This window comes from Pristiophorus japonicus, chromosome 13 (genome assembly GCF_044704955.1).
Source record: "Pristiophorus japonicus isolate sPriJap1 chromosome 13, sPriJap1.hap1, whole genome shotgun sequence".
NCBI classification, from domain to species: Eukaryota; Metazoa; Chordata; class Chondrichthyes; family Pristiophoridae; genus Pristiophorus; species Pristiophorus japonicus.
This window is the reverse complement of record NC_091989.1, coordinates 47408103-47424307: the sequence shown is the minus strand read 5'-3', so window position 1 is coordinate 47424307 and position 16205 is coordinate 47408103. Positions and strand designations below refer to the sequence as shown.

The 16205-nt window shown below is 44.0% G+C and overlaps 1 protein-coding gene across 1 annotated transcript in view; it reads right to left on the bottom strand.

The window, feature by feature from the left end:
* The window catches only part of celsr1a (cadherin EGF LAG seven-pass G-type receptor 1a), a 366505-nt gene that overhangs the window by 340505 nt on the left and 9795 nt on the right, over positions 1-16205 (bottom strand). The window lies entirely within an intron of this gene.

The window sequence follows — 16205 nt, the reverse complement described above, 5'->3', positions numbered from 1 at the left end:
TAGGATATGAGCAATATAAATCTACTCATGGTATTTCAATTTAACTGGAGGGAAACTGGGCTATGAGAAGGCAGGCGTGTTCATCCAATACAAGCATCCTGGTGTAACCAGAGATACATCAGTCTTATCCAGTCCAGCAGTAAGTGGGATGAGAAGTTCATGTAGGTTAAAAGAACTGCAGCTGCCTTCACGCTGCCTAGACATGACTTGATTTATGCTTTGATGGCAGGCAGCACTGTAAGGTATAGGGTGATTTTACTGCCACCAGCAATATAAAGAACTGACTCAGGAAGTGCTTCTTTCTTGACCTCCCTGCACATCCAGTGCAACAATGCAAGTGACCACCTCTGGCAGAACTGAATGTTATTGTGGTTAATTTTTTCTGGCTGCAGGGCATCAACGTTGGCTCGGTGGTCGCACTTTAACTGCAACAAGTCCCGTTCATCCATCACCCCTGCTCTCGCTGGCCTACATTGGCTCCCAACGCCATGATTTTAAAATTCTCATCCTCATGCTCAAATCCCTCCATGGCCTCACGCCTCTCTATTTCTGTAACCTCTTCCAGTATTACAACCCTCAGACCTCTGCTTTCCTCCAACTCTGGCCTCTTGTGCATCCCACACATTTTCACCCCACCATTGACGATCATGCCTTCAGCTGTCTAGGCTTCAAGCTCTGGAATTCCCTCCCTAAACCTCTCTTTCTTTTAAGATGCTCCTTAAAACCTATCTCTTTGACCAAGTTTTTTGTCATCTGTCCTAATGTCTCCTTCTTTGGTTTGGTGCCTGATTACTCTCCTGTGTAGCGCCTTCGAAAAAGCGCTATATAAATATAAGTTGTTGACAAAGGAATCACCCACGCTAGAGACTGGAGCACATAATCTAGTCGGGCACTTCAGTACAACATTGACATAATGCTGCACTGCTGGATATACCAGCTTTTGGATGGAATGTTAAACCAAGTCCCTTTACGTTGGCGTAAAAGATTTTGAACTATTTCGAGAAGAGCAGTGACTTGGCCAATATTTATTGTTCAACTAACATCACCAAAAAAAAGATTATTGGGTCATTATCTCATTCCTGTTTGTGAGAGCTTGCTGTGTGCAAATTGGTTTCTGATTTTCCCTACATTACAACAATGACTACACGACAACCGTACTTAATTGGCAGATGTCTGGAGATCATGAACGGCGCTATATAAATGCAAGTTCTTTATACGTGTCGATGGGACCTTGCCCATCCAGGCGGAAAATTGTAGCTGGTGACTGAAACACACACACACACACACACACACACACACACACACACACACACACAAAAACAAACACCACATATCTATGGGCAGATTCCATAGCACTGGCACTCAAAACAAACAGAATTGCTTCCAGTTGAAGTAGTTCTGTGATGCAGAATTAATACAACATCAAACTAACACCAGTGTTATTGGACCCAAGTTTCCACATGATTCGCGCCTGATTTTTAGGAGCAACTGGTGGAGAACGGACTATTTTAGAAATCGCAATTCTCCACATTTTTTTTTCTGCAGTTCTAGTCAGGAAGAACAGTTCTAGTTTCGAACAGAATTTTTTCTTCAAAAGGGGGCGTGTCCGGCCACTGCCGCCTGATTTGAAAGTTTCCACAGTGAAAATGTACTCCAAACTAAAGTAGAATGGAGCCAGTGAAGATTTTTGTAGAACTGAAAAAACCTGTTCTACACATTAAAAAATCAGGCGCAGATTACAAATTAGGCGTCCAGAACGAGGTGGGGGGGGAGGGGGGGGGGAAGGGAACTCATTAAATTCGACAATAAATCCTTATTTATACTTCTACAAATATTATACAAATAAATCCAACCTGAATAAACATAAGCCAAGAAAAGATTAAATAAACCATCTTCCTACCTGTGTGAAAGTGCTTCAGCCAGGGAGAATTCTGCAGCCGTTCGTGCCGCTGAGAGAGAGAGAGAGAGAGAGAGAGAGAGAGAGAGAGAGAGAGAGAGAGAGAGAGAGAGGGGTGGGGGAGGGAGGGAGAGGTGGGGGGGGGGGAAAGAGAGAGAGCGCGGCGGGTCGGGTCGGGGAACAGGAGCGCGGGTCGGGTCGGGTCAGTCGGGGGGGGGGGCGGGGGGGGGGGGGGGGCGAGTGTCGGGTCTTGTTGGGGGCGGGGAGCAGGAGCTGGCCGTGGGAGGAGCCTCATTCACGCAGCCCCAGTGAGGCCATTCAGCCAGGGCTAGCGGCTGCGTACTTCGGGCCCCTCCCACACAGTTCGGCGCCAGGAGCTACTGCACTTGCGTGCCGACTGTAGCGCGCATGTGCAGAGGTCTCGGCACTGTTTTCAGCGCAGGGACCTGGCTCCACACCCCCCCCCCGCACAGCTCGTGCTGGCTGCGCCGAGAGCCAGAGGACCTGTAAGTAGGTGGAGAATACAGAGGATTTTTTTAGGCGCTGTTTTAGGCGCGAAAAACGGGCGCCCAGCTCGGAGGTGCGCCCGTTTTTTTTTCTTGTGGAAACTTGGGCCCATTGTTTCAGCACTGTGAGGCAGTAGTAACACCACTGATGCCTGTAAAGAACGGTACATTTTGAGAGATGGTATTCCCTTGTCTGTTGTCTTTATTTATTCTTCAGAGAAGTAACCAACTTTAAATCCCTATTAAAATGTATTTGCTATAATCTAGGATTTTACAAATCAATTAGAAGGAATTTGGCTTGAAAGCAATAATTATTTTCACCTATTAAGTTTATATTTGAAAGATAAATGTATATGTAATAAGATTACATAATTAACTGTACTAAGCATAAAAAAGTAGATACTGCAATGACACCAATCAAACTACATAAAGTAGAGAAAGCCAATACACAAGATGTTTTATTCACTTTCTATAGTTCCAAAGCACCAACAATGTCCAAGTTAAATGGTCACTTTCAGCTACGTGTCGGAGGCACCATTTTAATCTGTCCCTGGGCAGGCCAAGCTCCCAGAGCAGCACTGTGACATTGATATTTCTGGTCTGCAGATTCTCCCACAAAGGTCTGCAGTCAGAGAGGTGAAATCTCTAATGCAACTGGCAGCAAAGCCTTACATGCACAGGTTTGTTTTATTGCCACATTTGCAACTTTGCAGCAAATATGCACACAGATTTTGTGTGTATTTGTAGTTGTTTGATGTTAGCAAAACCAGTATGTTGTGTAAATGGCCCAAATTCCAAACAATGGGAATGGAATCATACTGTAGAACAGCTTTGAAAGGGTTAAGTTATATAAATGGGGTAAAATAACTTAAAGGGCTTTAATTGCTGGAATAAGAGAGTTAAATAGATGAATTTATAAATCTATGGTTTCAAACAGTGGTTTAGCAGTTTAATTGCTGTGGCTGTGTGGATTGTGTTTAGTGACTACAAGATTCAAGTAAAAGAATTTCTGTTCAAGAGAGAGATTTCTTCAGAGTTAAAGGGAGACAGTGAGTCAGAGGCTGGGTATTCTGCGATAAGTAGCTCACCTCCTGACTCCTCAAAGCCTCTCCACCATCTACAAGCCACAAGTCAGGAGTGTGATGGAATATTGCCCACTTGCCTGGATGAGTGCAGCTGCAACAACACTCGAAGCTCGACACCTTCCAGCAGAAAGCAGTCTGCTTGATCGACCGACGTACTGTGATTACAGTCTGTGCTATCTACAGGATGTACTGCAGCACCTCTCAAACCTGCGACCTCTACCACCTCGATGGACAAGGGCAGCAGGTGCATGGGGACACCACCACCTGCAAGCCTCCCCCCGCCAAGTAACACACCATCCTGACTTGGAAATATATTGCAGTTAGTTCATAGTCACTGGGTCAAAATCCTGGAACTCACTACCCAACAGCACTGTGGGAGTACCTTCACCACAAGGACTGCAGCGGTTCAGAAGGCGGCCCAACACCAACTTCTCAGGGCAACTAGCGATGTTCAATCAATAGTCACCTTGCCACTGATGGCCACATGCCAAAAATGCATTTAAAAAAAATCTTTACTGCCCAATATCTGGCTGTACGATAACGTGACCCAAGGCTGCAACAATGAAACCTGTTAAATGAACTGGATACATGCATTTCTCCAATCTTCTGAATGGCGATCTGACAAACACTTCAATTAACAATTGGATACAGATCACCCATGATGTGCTGACCGAGGGGAGGTGGGGGTGGTGGGGGGGGGGGATTACACTTGGTAACTCCAAATCATCACAAGCTGGGTTCATTGAAAGAGGACAAACCAGATGGTCATCCAAGATTGACAAAACCACGCTCCACCAGCTATATTGCAAGGGGTTTATTTTCTAAAACCTACCATTGTTTCGGTATCTTTTATTCATATCATACAGTACAAGAATCTTCATTTGAATAAATCTGTTTATGAACCCAGCTGTTATGATCTAAATTGCACAGAGCAAGCAGTTTATTTTGATGTGCCTCATTCTAGTGCCAGACCGGTGTTATTATTACCTGGTAATTGATTTCAATGCCACTGGGCACGAGAAGTGAACCAAGCCGCAGGACAATGTAAATCCTACAATGCACATTTCACTCAGCCTATCCTGACCCACACCTGTTCCATCACAAAGTGCAGAAGTATCTTTCCAGATCCTGGTCTCCATTTGACCTTGTGGTAGGGCTCCATAAAGTCAATTTCTATCTCAACAAGAGGTTCGTTTTCTTGTCACTGTAGGGTTGCCATTATGACAAATTAATCCCTTTAACACCTCATTTATACCTTTAAACAAAATCTTCCCAGAACAATGAAGCAGTCAATCTTTATTTGACCAGTGCAGTTTCAGGAGATGTTTAATATTATCTGTGCAAAGTTAAAGACTTTCAAAAGAGGTGTGTGATTTGATGTACAACAATATTTTATTCACTCACGCTGCATATATCAGCTAAAGTGTTTGTAGATTGTTAAATTGTCAGCTTGCTTGACTCAGGCAACTCAAACTTGCCTCTGAATCAAATAAGTGTGGGTTCTAGCCCTACTACGAACGTGGGAACATACGGAGAGAGTGCTGAACTGTCAAGAGGTATTCTCCTTTGGATGAAGTAATAAACTGTCTGCTTGCTCAGATGGACGCAATAGATCTCCTGGTGTCCTGGTCAATATTCCTTCCTCAACCAACACCACCAAAATCAGATTATGTAATCATTTGTTGATTTGTTCTTTGTGGGATCATGCTGTGTGCAAACTGGCTGCCACATTTGATTACATTACAACAGTGAGTACACTTCAAAGCAATCTCACTGGAAGCATGCGAGTAGATGATAAGTCACTGTACAGATTCAGTGTTGGTGTTCATTGTCTGGCATAGTGGTTTTTATTTTCCTTGAAATCAGCAATTAAAAATACTTTACATTTAAAGGGTACAATTAAGGAGACGACAAAGTACAAGATCCATTACTTAAAATGAAAATGTTCCTTGAATTTTAACTCTGTTCCAATGACACCCTTGATACCACTGGAAAGAGAAAGTCAACCGCTCGCTTCGCCTAATGCAGACTCCAATATATTATGAATTTTGAAATGTATATTTTAAAATTTCAACCATTTAAAATCATATAGAATTGCTGACAAATAAAACATGCAGTTGAATCCTCAAAAAGCAGTGTGCAGAATCTAAATACTGACGATTAACTGTAACATCCCCAACGTCGATCCAATTAACATCAGCGATGAAGCCTGCAATCTTTGTGGTTTATGATGATTCGCTGAGCAATATCGTGCACGGTATGATATAGATACATGGGCTATGAAGCTTCCCGGTCTGAGTTTAGCTGGAAAGGGGACAGGAACTTGGCAACTGGTTTCAGTGTCCCATGTCCCTGGAATATTGTGTTCAGTTTTAGTCTCCTAATCTGAGGAAGGATGTTCTTGCTATTGAGGAAGTGCAGCGAAGATTCACCAGACTGATTCCCGGGATGGCAGGACTGACATATGAGGAGAGACTGGATCGACTGGGCTTGTATTCACTGGAGTTTAGAAGGATGAGAGGGGATCTCATCGAAACATATAAAATTCTGATGGGACTGGACAGGTTAGATGCAGGTAGAATGTTCCCGATGTTGGGGAAGTCCAGAACCAGGGGTCACATTCTAAGGATAAGGGATAAGCCATTTTAGGACTGAGATGTGGAAAAACTTCTTCACTCAGGAGAGTTGTTAACCTGTGGAATTCTCGACCACAGAAGGTTGTTGAGGCCAGTTCATTAGATATATTCAAGAGGGAGTTAGATATGGCCCTTACAGCTAAAGGGATCAAGGGGTATGGAGAGAAAGCAGGAAAGGGGTACTGAGGTGAATGATCAGCCATGATCTTATCGAATGGTGGTGCAGGCTCGAAGGGCCGAATGGCCTACTCCTGCACCTGTTTTCTATGTTTCAATGTTAGGAAGGGGTGGGGGAAAAAGGTGTTGGCTAGCTGGCAGGGCCCATAGGGACATACCCGAGCACAAGGCAATAACTACAGGAGAGGGATTAAAAAAATAGATCACTAGTAAAAACAAAAAATGAAACAGTTCTCTTTACACGCTTCTTGTTCAGTTAGTATAGCAGCCGCGCCCCCCCCCCCCCCCCCACTACACTCATTGATCTGCAAATGTTTGCATTTCAGAAAGCCAATTACCCAGACATTTCTTGTAAGGTCTCTTTCTTGTAAGGTCTTCTATTTCGACTATTCCACTTCATCACACTGAACTGTCTAAACATTAGCAATAGAAAATGTTCTAATTTTGCAGCTACTATATTAAGACAGAGAATTCCAGGTTTGGGAAAAGTCACTTTTAATGTTGACATGACCAATGAGCTCTCTGCCCCCACTGTTCTTGTGCTGTGACATTTCTTATGATTGACAGCTGAATGCTCTCCCTGCCACAGCCAAAATGCTATCTGTGCTTGGAGTGTACTATTACTCCCAGCTGTCCTTTTACACAGCTGTTGGAATGTCAGAAGTTATCTCTGGTATTTCACTACAGAAGCTTCACAAGTAATTGATACAGTTTGAGAAACTGTACAGATGATTATGTCTATAAATGCTAACCTTCATCAAGACCTGGAATCTGAATGGACTGGAGAAGGAATGTCATGAAAGAAACTAGACACTAACAGCTACACTTAGGGAAAGAAGAACAGAAGCTGGAAACAATGACAGGTGATCGAGCGGGATTTTAGTTAAAGGCTGGATGTCCTGTGGAACTCTTCTGTTAGGGGCACATCAAAGATAATGGCAGGACTGCAAGTTGACCACAATTTTGAATGTTACCTGCTTGACCCCATATTTATGTTTTTATTTTCTCCCTGTTCTAATAGTAAGCAAACAAGGAGGCCAACACATAACCCATTTCTGGGACTCTGCTAATGCAACTCTATAACTGTTGGGAAATAACATTCATCAATGCAGGTTATATTCTCTTCAGAACTATCTTTGCTAGTCCAGCTAAGACTGGAATCCAGTCACAAGAACTACTGTTGTCCAACCACCCCACAGAGCAGCACATAGCAAACTAAAACATTGTTACCAACATTGAGTAAATGAGATCTCCATAGTCGAAGATTTAACATGAAGACTACACTTTCCAACCTCGACAAAAAAAACCTTTCCCAGTTTGAGGGAATCATTCTCCCCAAGACTTAGAACCCATATCTGGACCACTATGAACAGCTGGTCAGCACATCAGCAACACCTCTTCCATAGGTCATACACGAAGCATCAAAAGCACATTCCACTGCATCCAAACAAGGTCACTGTCAAAGCTCTCGCAGTGCAACCAAAAACCGGCAGGTAGTGACCCATTGGTCAGCGCAGCAGTACAAATGTTGACACTCCTTGAGTCAGTCTCCAGGGTCAGCCACTACCCAAGCCACTCAGTAAAGCTCACTGACATCCATAAGGTACTGTGCACATTACATCACATACACTAAATGTACGTACCTCTGTATTAATGCAATGTGTATCAATCGGTTATATCCAAAAAGAAGTATTTCAATTAGTAATATACAATTAAAAAGCTTCCAATTTCCAGCCCCATCAGTAATTTATCGAGCCAAAACAAAACTACACATAGTCTGCAACCATCATCATCCAAACACACAGGGGTTTTAGCCCACCTCTTTCTCAGTCATAAGGATGGCAAGTGATTTGGCAGTGTGACATCCACAGTAAGTCTTACAAATTTCTGTGTTTATCACATGTAGTGCATTACTGCCCAAGTATCGCAATTCTTACAACTCAGAGTGTTGATAATGCAAATTTAGGAGTGATATCACTTGCCCTAATCATGGGTTTCAATCCAATATTCACCTACGGAAAGAATTTTAACAGCTCTGAGCCTGGCTGCTGGGTTGGGCACAGCATTAAAGCTGGTAATTCAACTCTGGAACAAAGATCTGATAATGGTAACCTTTATTATAACCTGGAGCAAACCTGACAGAGCGGAAATAGCACTGAAGTCATCTGTTCCCAGTGTTCTCTGGCAGAGATCCCACTATAATTTTAAAACACAACCTCACGTTCTGAACAGTTAAAATATTTAACCAATCAGAAAAAAAAGTGTCCCATTGCCTCTCGTTTTGGTTTTCCCTTAATAATACACCAAAGTCAGGTCTACATATTGGATTGGTTTGTCGACTCAATTGACTATATTGGGGCTTTGTCATGGATCCATCTCTCACTCGCTTAGTGATTTTAGGTTCATTTTTCTTTCACTTCTCCGTATGTTACCATCCTAAAACTTAAAATGTCATTTTTCGGGTGAGATATTAAACCAAGGTGAGAAATCTGCCTGCTCAGATGGACATAAAAATATCAGATGGCAGAAGAACAGGGAGTTTTCTCAGCATTCTGGTCAACATTTACCCTCAACCAACATCACCAAAAGAAAACAGATTAACTAAACATTTATCTTATTTGTTGTGCATAACTGCCCCATTTTCCTATACTGTAGATGCTACACTTGGCCATTAAACATTCTATGTTGTTCAGATGACACAAAAGATGCTATACAAAGACAAGTCACTCTTTTTAACACCCTCCAAGAAGAAAGGGAAGGGCATCTTCGTTTCTCAAAAATATTTCAGCAAATTTGAAACAAGTACGTTTCCTACTCCCAATAAAAATGCAGTGAGGTGAGATGCTGTGAACTGCAATTAAGATAAAAGAACCAGGAGATAAAGAATTAAACAAAAGCATTTGTTCTAAAGTGGAACTGCATTTACGGTTAATCAAAACGGACTTCATTGTTTCACTCTCCAAAACCACTAACAATTAAACTTCCTGGTACTGAGATTTGATTGACACGTCATCAAAGAATTCTAGGTTCTACAAAGTGCCGTGATGTGGTTTAGCACATTTTAAATGGCCTTTTCCCTTTTCCACCTCGGGGAAAGAATTGAATTGGTTCTATGTGCAGTTACATTATAAATGCATTCAAAAAGAGCATGTTTATGATTTTGCTACACACAGTGTCAAAGGAATTCTCCCCCACCCTAATATTATTAGATGACATTCTACTGTTTTAAATTATAGGAAACTATATAAACAGCTCTTCACAAGTTAGAGGGCCCGAAATTGGTCATTACAAAAGGTCCGCCCATTTCTCGGCAGTATATCGTTTCAAACCAGCGGCATACCGCCGAGACCGAAGAGGACAGAATTGGTTGATTTTTTTTTCGGCGGTATGCAGTGGGCGGTAGGAAGTATATTAGTTGATTCAGATCGACTTTCTTTTCGATGGATGGTGCACACTGAACCATGCGCAATTAATTTTTTCCCCGTTTTTTTTCACAGAAGTGTTTTACCCGCGATTTCGGGGGTCAGGGGTCACCCGCGCATGCGCATTGAGTTGAAGTTGAGGGAGAGAGTGTGAGAAGGAGCAGCAAGCTAGTCGACAGTCAGTTACTTTAAAAACACATTGCAGAGTTAAAAAAATTCATAAATAATAATTCTACAGTTTGAACAAAAGACATATTTTACAAAGCAAAAATCATAACAAAAAATAATGGAGATGTTTAAAAAAAAGTCGAAGTACAGGAACATCGAAAAGAACGGGAGGTTGAGGGCACTCGCGTTCGACGAGACAGAGTTACCTGCCCTTCGAGAATATCAGAGAGGTACTCCAACCTAACAAAGGGTGGTCGTGGAAAGCCCGCCCCTGCCCCCTCCCCACTGCCGCCCAAAGGAATACAATAGGATATGGGATGTGATCGGGGAGGCTGTGTCCTCCACAAGTACCATGGTACACACCGGGGAAAGGTGCCGTAAAAGGTGGAACGACCTGGTGAGGATAGCAAGAGTAAGTAATGTTTTTATTTATGTACCTGCCATGTGCCATGTACCATGTAAATGTAGGTTCAGTGTCACATGGATGATGTTATTTATCTTAAGGTTTACGGCAATGTGTTCGTGCTTTCAGGCAATGTGTTTGTGCGTGTGCGTGACCCTGTGTGTCTGCGATGTTAAATGGATTGAAGATTTTTACTTTCATTTACTTCACTTTCTGTAGAACAAGACATCTGCAATAGCAGCCGATCACTGGCGCAGGTGTGGGGGGGGTAGAGTCGGGCAGGGGGGGGGGAAGGACCCACAACCCAAGAGTAATTGGCAGAAATAGAGATCCATGCCCTGGTTGGGGATAGCAACCGGCATTGGAGCTGACCCACTCACACAGGATGGTCAGTGGAATACAATCCCTGGTCTGTGTTGCGATCCTGTCATGTCATGTAATGTAACTGTAACAGTAATGTTGGCCTGATGTAATGTAATGCAAGTTTATTGCACTGTAATGTTGGCCTCATGTGATGTACTGCAATGTTGGGGGCATGTAACGCAATGCATATATGTATTGTCTGTCTGTGATATGTAATGCAGTAATGCAGCAGTGGTGGACATTTAAGTAAGACTGTGCTAAGTCACTGTACTATGTACTCATGTAACCCTGACCCCTCCCCTGGTGCCAAGCATTTTTAAATGTTGTTTTGTACTTCCAGACTTGGACGATTCAGACCACACCTGCACAGAGAGACCCACTGCCTCCAACTCTGGCATCACCCAGCCCTCTCTCGACTTCACCACTTAGAGATGAAGACAACGAAGAGGAAGAGGAAAAGCCGCTGATCCCGGAGCCAGTAGGGGTGGGGATAGAGACGGAGGAGGATACACCAGTTCCATGTGGGACAGCTGGAACATCCTCCACCACCGACTCTATATTCAGGGAATTCCCCCATGGCTCCTCTGATTCTGCGGGACCAAGTGGTGCGCAGCAAGGCACCCCCAGCGTTGCAGCACCTTTGCCGCAGCGACGGAGGTTGGTGCAAAAAAAGGGCAGTTGCTGCATGACAGATAGGTGCGTACCAGGACATGGTGCATCTGTCAAAGGCCAGCGTCGACATAGGTCGAGAGCTGCTCAAAGCCATGGCTACGATAGCCGCAAACATCGCAGCTCTATATGTCGCGTACGATCACTGTGATGGAGCGAACCGCCGACTCCGTCGAAGCTATGCGACAATCGACGGGATCGGGATCTGGCACGGAACCGCCCCCGTGCCATAGTAGTCGGGTCGACAGCACCCGAGGGTGGGGAGCTGATAGCAGCTTCCAACCCTGAAGCCATGCCTTCCACATCACGAGCTTCTCCTGAGGCCCAATTTATTGCGCCTGCAATGTCTGACCCCCAACGACAGCAACAGCACTCAGGGTACGGTGCTGCACGTCGGCTTGGTATCAACAGAGGGAGGTCCGGGCTCTGGGGCTGTGGGAAAGGGAAGGGCGGGAATAAGGAAAGGATGGGGGAAATTTAAAAAAAGAGTCCCAAGGATGGTGTAGCACGTGGTCGAGGTCGTGGTCAATGACAGTAAAAGGGTCTTTTCTTACACATTTAATAATTAGTTTGATTTTTAAAAGTTTATTCAAGTTGTTAAAGTTATTAAAGTTGCTATTAAAGTAGTTATTAAAGTTGTTGTATAATTATGTTTTACGAAGTTTTAAAACTGTTGTATAATTATTTTACATTTTTACATACACATTTGAATTGAATTTAAGCACTCTCTTGTACAGTGTCAAACTTTTGGGGTAACAGTCATCAGGATCCCAAAGAGCAGCTCTCCAAATTCAAGCAAAGCGTTCATTTATGAGCTGCTGACGTAACAATTTTGCAGTGACATACGCTCTGCGTGCTCTCTGCTGTGCTGTTGGGGCGGGGGGGGGGGGGGGGGGGGCGGGGGCGGTGCTACAGGTTCATCTGGAAGCTCCTCCTCAACCTCCTGCCCCTCCTCCTCCTTCTTCTTCCTCCTCCGTCTGCTGCACTCTCTCCTCACGTGGTCCCGCAGTCCCCTGTGGCAATTCCTGTCCCTGCACGATGGCTAAATTATGCAACATGCAGCACACCACTGTGAACTGAGCAACCTGCTCAGGGTGATATTGCAGCCTGCCTCCCGAGTGGTCCAAGCATCGAAAGCACTGCTTCAGCACTCCAATTGTCTTTTCGATAATATTACGTGTGGCTATATGGCTCTTATTATATCGTTGCTCGGCTTCTGTCTGAGAGTTCCGCACAGGGGGGTCAAGAGCCAGTTGGCGAGGTCGTACCCTTTATCCCCCAGCATCCAGCATTTACCGTGTGGCTCAGACTTCAACAGGTCAGACACAGTGCTCTCACGCAAGATGTGCGCATCATGGATGCTCCCTGGAAAGTAGGCATTCACTGCCATTATGCGCTGTGTATGGTCGCATACGAGCTGCACATTGAGGGAGTGGAATCCCTTACGGTTTCAGTACACCTCCCTCTCCTGTAATGGTGCTCACAGGGCAATATGGGTACAGTCAACAGCACCCTGCACCTTGGGGAAGCCAGCAATGCGTGCAAATCCCAAAGCCCTGTCACTCTGTACCTCCCTGGTCATTGGGAAGTTTATAAATTCCATCCGGCGTGCATACAATACTTTGGTTACCTGTCAAATGCACCGATGAGTAACATACTGAGAAATACAGCATATGTCCCCAGCTGATGCCTAAAAAGAGCCACATGCATAAAAGGAAAGTGCCGCAGTCACCTTCATCTTGACAGAGAGTGCAGTAATGTTTGTGGTACTGGGCTGCAGATCTGCCTTAATGAGCTGGCAAATCTCATTGATCACCTCTTTTCGGAAGCACATCTTTTGAACATACTGTCAATTGGTCTACACTGTTTGCAGGTAAGGTCTCCCCTCCTAAATTAGTCTGCGACCTCATCTATTACCCTGATAACTCTGCTCAATAAACCTTCTCACATCTGGATCCTCCATTAGAGGGTCAGCAATACAGGCTGAGATAGTACAGGCCCCATTCTTTGTACATCTCCAGAATATTTTTCAATGAAAAAAAAATAACTAAAATGCCTTTTATCTTAATAAGTTACTCAGTACCAATAAAAATACCATTTCCACTGTAAAGTCCCTGTTCACCTCTGAAATACAGAGGTGCTGCTTTAGCTGGCTGTTCCCGATTTCAAAATGGCGGCTCCGAGCACTACCGCCCATTGCCGCCCACTTAACATCGCGTAAATCCACCTTTTCCAGGATGGTATGCAGCTCTGGTGGTATGTCAGTGGTATGCCATGAAAATCGGACTTTTTGGACGGTATGCGGGCGGTTCTGCACGGCGAATGTTGTGCATACCGCTTGGCGATATGTCAATGATGAATTATCCGCCGAGCGGTATGTAGGTGTTTTTTCATCAAAATCGCATTTTTGGGCAGTCCATGAATTTCGGGCGCAGAGGCTTTAAGCACCTATAACTGAAATGTTTCCTGGTACATGAATTAAACCAGCAAGACAATGTCTAGAAATCTTCATTAATGGCACTCGATTCAGAGAAAGATTACACTCCTAGTTCCAGGATTTAAATGTATTTAGTCAGTTGATAGGATTGCTTGAAAAATGGTGCCAGTGATAGAACACATTTAGTGAGGATTTGTCTCCACTGTTTAACAGTCACACATTAATTTCATTGTATTTTCTAAATACAAAAAAGGAGAAAGAAAGCAGCTGGACGGGGAATGAGAAAGGGCAGTCATTTTTAACCTGCTGGAAAATGTTACTAATGAGAGTAGTTTTTGCTCAACATACCATGATATAAAATCCTGTAGGTCAAATTTTAATAAGATCGGAGACCACTAATACTGCAACACACACTCAACCTTAAAAGGGAACCAGTCATTATTGGAGAAATGTATAAACTTGAATCAAACAGCATGTAATTTCCATACAAATAACGCATTCTCAAAGAGATGGCAGAGATTTGTATGTGGCTTTGTATGAAAACTGAAAACAAGCATTGCTTTCTCAGAATAACTACTCAAAATCCAATTTTAAACCACATGTTTTTTTACAAAATCTTCGATAATGGAGAGGCACCGAACAAGAAAAGTCTGTTTCACGGTAACTAATGATCACATCACATTCAAAAACACAAATGTCCTCTCAAGTAACACTATTAGAACATAAGAATTAGGAACAGGAGTAGGCCATCTAGCCCCTCGAGCCTGCTCCGCCATTCAATAAGATCATGGCTGATCTGGTCGTGGACTCAGCTCCACTTACCCGCCCTCTCCCCGTAACCCTTAATTCCCTTATTGGTTAAAAATCTATCTATCTTTGACTTGAAAACATTCAATGAGCTAGCCTCAACTGCTTCCTTGGGCAGAGAATTCCACAGATTCACAACCCTCTGGGAGAAGAAATTCTTTCTCAACTCGGTTTTAAATTGGCTCCTCCGTATTTTGAGGCTGTGCCCCCTAGTTCTAGTCTCCCCGGCCAATGGAAACAACCTCTCTGCCTCTATCTTGTCTATCCCTTTCATGATTTTAAATGTTTCTATAAGATCACCCTTCATCCTTCTGAACTCCAAGGAATAAAGACCCAGTCTACTCAATCTATCATCATAAGGTAACCCCCTCATTTCTGGAATCAGCCTTTGAATCGTCTCTGTACCCCTTCCAAAGCTAGTATATCCTTCCTTAAGTAAGGTGACCAAAACTGCACGCAGTACTCCAGGTGCGACCTTACCAATACCTTATACAGTTGCAGCAAGACCTCCCTGCTTTTGTCCTCCATCCCTCTCGCAATGAAGGCCAACATTCAATTTGCCTTCCTGATTACCTGCTGCACCTGCAAACTAACCTTTTGGGAAGGAGGCAACCAAATTTTAATTTAATTTTACGTTTTAAAGTTTAATTTGTTTTAATTGTCGGTGCTTTTAGTGTCCCCCTCCCCTTTTATAGGGGGCACTGGAGGGAAAAAAAGTGTGATTTTAGTGCCTAAAAAAAAACCAAAAAAAAAGAAAAACACAAAAAAAAAAACGCCTTGTAAATGTCAGGTGTGTCATCCAGGTCGGGTGGCACGGATTAATGTTTTATGTTTTTCAGATAAACTCCAAAAAAAGAGTTTCATGCACAAGGACGCCTGCAATTTCTGCGGTCTGGAGGAGTCCGTGTTCCATGTTTTTATTGAGTGCACGAGGTTGCAGCCCCTGTTTTATTATTTAAAGGGGCTGCTCCTGAAATTCTGGCTGCACTTCAGTCCCACTCTCCTGATCTTTGGGCACCCTGTGCGGAGGGGAGCGGGTAGGTCCGAGGGCCTCCTCGTAGGACTGCTCCTGGGCACGGCCAAGGGTGCCATCAGCCGGTCCAGGCAGCGGGCGGTCGAGGGGGTCGTTCAACCTGACTGCCTGCCTCTCTTCCGCTCTTACATCCGGTCCAGGGTGTCCTTGGAGATGGAGCACGCGGTGTCCACCGGTACGCTCGCGGCCTTCCGCGAGAGGTGGGCACCGGAGGGACTGGAGTGCATCATCACGCCCGGCAACCAAATTTTAATTTGATTTTACGTTTTAAAGTTTAATTTGTTTTAATTGCCGGTGCTTTTAGTGTCCCTATCCCCTTTTATAGGGGGCACTGGGGGGGGGGGGGGGGGGGGGATGTGATATTAGTGCCCAAAAAAAAAGAAAAACACAAAAAAAAACAAAAAAAAAGGAAAAAAAGGGCCTTGTAAATGTCTGGTGTGTCATCCAGGTCAGGGGGCACGGATTAATGTTTATGTTTTTCAGGTAAACTCCAAAAGAGTTTCATGCACAAGGACCCCCAGGTCCCTCTGCACCACAGCATGTTGTAATTTCTCCCCATTCAAATAATATTCCCTTTTACTGTTTTTTTTCCCAAGGTGGAT